Genomic DNA, 6540 nt, shown 5'->3' with positions numbered 1-6540 from the left:
CCCCCCTTTAGTTCTGTACAGTACTCGCCACCGCTCTGCGCTGGTCCGGTGCTGCAGGGCTGTCCGGTGAGTAGGTCGTCCGGTGGGATAGTGGTTCCGGGCTGCTATCTTCACTGGCGGCGCCTCTTCTCCGCGCTTCGGGCCCAGAATAGAGGCGTTGCCTGGACGATGACGCAGAAGTACGTTGGCAATGAACGTACCTCTGCGTCGTTGTCAAGGCAACGTGACTATTCTGGGGCCGGGCCCGAGGCGCTTAGAAGAGGCCTCCCCAGTGAAGATAGCAGCCCGGAACCACTATCCCACCGGACCACCTCCTCTCCGGACAGTCCTGCAGGACCGGACCAGCGCCGAGCGGAGGTGAGTACTGTACAGAACTAAAGGGGGTGAGAGGGGGCTGGATGATGTCGAAGGCCGCAGTGGTCTTCAACCTGCGGACCTCCGGAGGTTTCAAAACTACAACTCCCAACAAGCCCGGACAGCTGCCCGGGCTTGCTGGGAGTTGTAGTTTTGAAACCTCTGGAGGTCCGCAGGTTGAAGACCACTGCGGGTGGAGAGTTCACTCGAGTATAAGCCGAGGGGGGTGTTTTCAGCCCCAAAAATCGTGCTGAAAAACTCGGCTTATACTCGAGTATATACGGTAAGCAATAAAAACTATATAAATAGTATTACAATCCCCTATTGTGCAATTATGAAATCATCCTACAGATAAATGTCCATGCTGTGATGGGTATTCCTGTAAGTGCAATATAACCAGTCCTGTAAAGGAAAACGATCCTATGGAGAGATGGATACCACTGTACTGTGATGCTTGGTAGGATGCAGTGAACCTTTATATTGGGTGGAAAAGGTATAATCACAATAGTAGCAATTTAGGCAATGTCTTGGTTTCAAGGTACAAGTACACAGTAATAGCTGCTATGCAGCTTATGATCCTGTTGAGAGAGATGTTGGAACTGCTCACTCGTCCGGCTGGGCACTCCTGTGGCACACTGTCACTTCTGCTCGTACTGCTCACGGGAGCTCCAGCTGTACGGGGCTGTCGCTGGTTAGACAGACAGTCCCGCTCAGCGAGCTCTCAAAAGCAGGAGCGATGTCCTCGTGTTGGGGCTCGGGAAAAGGCGCTAGGTTTGAATATCGCCCAATATACAAGTGGTGATGCACTTGTGGATAGTATTCTCTGTAGGGGAAAAGTCACTTAGCATATCATAGGGGAGGCAATGAACGGCTAGACGCGTTTCAGGAGACTCCTCCTTTCCTCAGTAGCTCCTTATCTTCATTCTGTTGGCCCATACGATTAAAATGATACTCAACTTATACAGGTTTATTTTGTTTAACTACTTTTAAAAAAATTTAAACTTTTTGTACGGAAATTTGCATGTTTAAAAATATCCTTTTCCAAGCCCTATAACTTTTACATTTTTCCGTATAAAGGGATTAGTGAGGGCTCGTTTTTTGTGCCATTATTTTTAGTTTTTACTTTTGTTTTGATGGGACTTTTTGATCACTTTTTTATATATTTTTTAGGGTATACAAAGGGACCAAAAATATGCAATACTGGACTTTGGTATTTTTTTTACGTATATGCCATTGACCGTGCGGTTAAAGTAACATTATATTTTTATAGTTCGGACATTTACGCACGCGGCGATACTACATATGTTTGAATCACCCTCCTGTAAACAAAAATAAACAAACTTTAATTAGGGAAGGGGTTAATTCACATTTATTAACTTTTTAATATGTATACAAAAATAAACATATTCGCTATCGTCACCTGCATAAATGTCCAAACTATTAAAATATAATTAAACCGTACATTCAATGAAGTATACCTAAAAAAAAACATTACTATGGTCTAGAATTACATATTTTTGGTCACTTCATATACCATAAAAAATTTATAAAAAGTGATCAAAAAGTCCCATCAAAACAAAAATGATAAACACTACAGATCATGGCCTTTATATAGAACAATAAAAGTGTTCTAGGGGTCAGAAGAGGAAAATGTTAAGCATACTATTTTTATTAGTAGAACAAAACAAAACCTATATAAAGTGGGTATCATTTATAATCATAATGGCCTACAATATAATATTATAATTCTCTAAATAATGCACTTGGAATAAGAAAATGCATTTAAATTGCACATAATGTGAACTGGATTCAACCCACATAATGAATTAATCTGGGTGACCCTCAAAACCAGCAGCCTAATTAGATGAACAGGTGCAAGGCTCAAACTCCACACTAGAGATGAGCGAACTTACAGTAAATTCGATTCGTCACGAACTTCTCGGCTCGCCAGTTGATGACTTTTCCTGCGTAAATTAGTTCAGCCTTCAGGTGCTCCGGTGGGCTGGAAAAGGTGGATACATTCCTAGGAAAGAGTCTCCTAGGACTGTATCCACCTTTTCCAGCCCACCGGAGCACCTGAAAGCTGAACTAATTTATGCAGGAAAAGTAATCAACTGCCGAGCCGAGAAGTTCGTGACGAATCAAATTTACTGTAAGTTCGCTCATCTCTACTCCAAACCCAAAGTCATAGGATTCATGTGAAACAGAGACAGCATTACAGAATCACTTCAATAATGAAATGCAAACCAACATGGAGCCAATCATCACATGCCTGCTACAGCAACTAAAACAGGTGAGCAGAAGGCATACACAATAACCTCTACATTATTCTCTAATAATAGCCTATGCTGCACTGTATACACCTTAAATTGCTGTCAGCAGTTCCACTATCCTGACCTAACCCCCTTATAGACCTGTACACTTACAGTAGCTCGGTTAAGTGTGCATGTCTTCTCAATAGAAAGAAAGGAATAAGCCACTGCCAGACCCCTCTTTCCAGACTCTCCATTTCTCCATATTGCTTTGTCCCTTTTGGGCCCCTCTCCCCTTTCCAACACCATTGCCCCTGTTTCAAGACCTCTGTCACCTCTTCTCTGTTCTCTCATGACATCTCTGACCCCCATCTCCAGATCTCTGTCCAGACCACCTCTTTTTTCTCGAGACGTGTCTTTCACCCTCCAGAAGCCTCTGTCCTCCTCTAAAAGTACTCTATCCCCCTTCAGAGTTCTCAATCCCCATCCAAACACCTGTGCTCCTCTAGAGTTCTCTATTCTCCTCCAGGCTCCTCTATTCATCTTTATTCTCCAGACCCCTCTGTCCTCATCCAGACTCCTCTATCCTTTACCAAACCCGTTTCCCTCTAGGTTTGTCTATCCCTTCCCAACTTCTCTGTCCTTCCTGTCTGCTCTTCTCCAGACTCCCCTTTCCTCTTCAGACTCCCATCCTTTCCCAAAATGTCTGTCCCTCATCTCCAGACCCTGCTGCCCCGACAAGAGCCCATCTTAACTGCCTCCTCTGTGTTCCAATGTCTCATCCCGACACTTCTGCTTCCCAGATCCCTACAGACCTCCTCCTACTTTTCTATTCTCTACAGACTCCTCTGTCCACTGCAAAACTCCTATATTCTTCTCTAGAACCCTTTCTCTCCAGACCCCACTTACCCAATCCTTCAGACTCCACTGTCTTCTTCCAGACTCCCCTATCTACTTCCAGACTCCTCTGTCTCCTGCACCTGTCCTTATCCAGACTCCCCTTTCCCCCTCCAAACTACTTTTTCCCCATGTAGACATCTCGGTCCTCATCAGGACTATCTTCCTCTTGACTACCCGTCCACCTTCAGATCCATCTGTCAACCTTTAGATTCCCCTGCAGGCTCCTCTATGCTTCTCCAGATGCCTCTGCCCCCTCCCGATATCTGAACCTATTGTGGTGTCCTGGTACAGGACCTGGTCCTGTCCCTGTCTAAAGTCCCCTCAGCCAGAGTCCCTCCATTTCCATAGAGCTCTCCTGCAGGGCTTACCCCTGGTCGCCTCATATAAATTGTGTGGTTATATTATTTAATGTATAGGAAATATAAATGTATAGGACCTTTCCCAGGTCATGTGATGTTCAGTTGTGATGTGTATTTTTTTAAGAACCTTACTGGGTCATGTGATGTAGCCAGAGTTCCCTGGGTTCAGGACTTACAGGTTTGCTGGCCAATGAGCTTAGTCCAGCCCCCTTAATATATAAAGGGCTGTAGTCTGTAAATTCTCTCTCTTAGTTCCGGACTATCAAGCAAGCACAAGCAGCATAACTTCATTCAATTTATCTAGGCCAAAGCCTGAAAGAACCAGCAGCCACTAAAACCGTGAGTTATCAAGCTCAACCTATCAAATTCTGTGTGACTACTACCAGCTAAAATCTTATAATTAGTAGCACAGTGGCCTGCATAAGAAAAGCGCATTATTTCAAGTCCCAGCAAAGCCTGTGAGGAACCTGCATCCCTATTCTCTCTGAAAGGCTGCATAATTCTAAAGACTGTTGCATATCAGTTAAAGTAAAGTTTTCCGGTTACTTCATAAAATCTGCTGTGGACATTCCGTTTATTATCCCTGCCGTTTGTGGGCCCGGTTGGCGGCAGGTACATTACTATTAAGCAAACCTCACCCTGGCGTCACGACAACTAAGGGTTAATACCACCAGACCCTTCATTCACTATTGCAACACCCCAGTCACCACACTATTTTAGAATAGGACCTTAGACCTAATTTCAGAGTGTATGGGGTTGAGGGGCATATGTAACTGTAGCCCCCAAATCGGTCAGCTAGATATTTAGGAAGATGTAAAGGTTTAGCGTGAAAACTTTTTAGAAATATCTTGAATCAGTTCTGGAAACATTGCCATGCATTGCCTTAGCTAGGCTCCCCAGAGAGTTTACGGTTTATAATAAATGATATTATAAGATTGGAGAAGATTGTTATAGTGTATACAAGTGAAAAACTGAAATGATGTGTGCGACAATGCTTCATACAGTGGGGCTTCCTTTGGGGTACCGTATATACTCGAGTATAGGCCGAGTTTTTCAGCACGATTTTTCGTGCTGAAAACACCCCCCTCGGCTTATACTCGAGTGAACTCCCCCACCCGCAGTGGTCTTCAACCTGCGGACCTCCAGAGGTTTCAAAACTACAACTCCCAGCAAGCCCGGGCAGCCATCGGCTGTCCGGGCTTGCTGGGAGTTGTAGTTTTGAAACCTCCGGAGGTCCGCAGGTTGAAGACCACTGCGGCCTTCAACATCATCCAGCCCCCTCTCACCCCCTTTAGTTTGAGTACTCACCTCCGCTCGGCGCTGGTCCGGTCCTGCAGGACTGTCCGGTGAGGAGGTGGTCCGGTGGGATAGTGTTCCGGGCTGCTATCTTCACCGGGGGCGCCTCTTCTAAGCGCTTCGGGCCCGGCCTCAGAATAGTCACGTTGCCGTGACAACGACGCAGAGGTGCGTTCATTGCCAACGTAATTCTGCGTCATTGTCAAGGCAACGCCTCTATTCCGGGCCGGAAGCGCGGAGAAGAGGCGCCCCCGGTGAAGATAGCAGCCCGGACCACCTCCCCACCGGACCACCTCCTCACCGGACAGCCCTGCAGCACCGGACCATCGCCGAGCGGAGGTGAGAACTAAAGGGGGTGAGAGGGGGCTGGATGATGTTGAAGGCCGCAGTGGTCTTCAACCTGCGGACCTCCGGAGGTTTCAAAACTACAACTCCCAGCAAGCCCGGACAGCCGATGGCTGCCCGGGCTTGCTGGGAGTTGTAGTTTTGAAACCTCTGGAGGTCCGCAGGTTGAAGACCACTGAGGGCGAATGATGAGAAGAGGATGATGAAGGGGGGGTGTGGGGATGATGAAGGGGGGTGGGGATGATGAAGGGGGGGGTGTGGGATGATAAGGGGATGATGAAGGGGGGATGTGTGGGATGATGACAAGGGGATGATGAAGGGGGGATGTGTGGGATGATAAGGGGATGATGAAAGGGGGATGTGCGGGATGATAAGGGGATGATGAAGGGGGGGATGTGTGGGATGATGACAAGGGGATGATGAAGGGGGGATGTGTGGGATGATAAGGGGATGATGAAGGGGGGATGTGTGGGATGATAAGAGGATGATGAAGGGGGGATGTGTGGGATGATGACAAGGGGATGATGATGAGGATGTTAATGACGGGTCTGGATGATGACAGGGGGGGATGAGGTATTTCCCACCCTAGGCTTATACTCGAGTCAATAACTTTTCCTGGGATTTTGGGTTGAAATTAGGGGTCTCGGCTTATACTCGGGTCGGCTTATACTCGAGTATATACGGTATGTATGTTTTTTTTTTTTACCTAAAGGGGTACTCCGGTAGAAAACTTTTTTTTAAATGAACTGGTGCCAGAAAGTTAAACAGATATGAAAATTACTTCTATTTAAAAATCTTAATCCTTTCAGCACTTATTAGCTGCTGTATAATACAGAGGAAATTATTTTCTTTTTTAATTTCTTTTTTGTCTTGTCCACAGTGCTCTCTGCTGACACCTCTGTCCATGTCAGGAACTGTCCAGAGCAGTATAGGTTTGCAGTGGACAGTTCTTGATACGGGCATCAGGTGTCAGCAGAGAGCACAGTGGACAAGACCAAAAAATTCATGAAGAAAAGAATTTCCCCTGTAGCATA

This window comes from Hyla sarda, chromosome 12 (genome assembly GCF_029499605.1).
Source record: "Hyla sarda isolate aHylSar1 chromosome 12, aHylSar1.hap1, whole genome shotgun sequence".
Taxonomy (NCBI): domain Eukaryota; kingdom Metazoa; phylum Chordata; class Amphibia; order Anura; family Hylidae; genus Hyla; species Hyla sarda.
The sequence above is the reverse complement of the archived record's forward strand: the minus strand, read 5'-3'. Positions refer to the sequence as shown.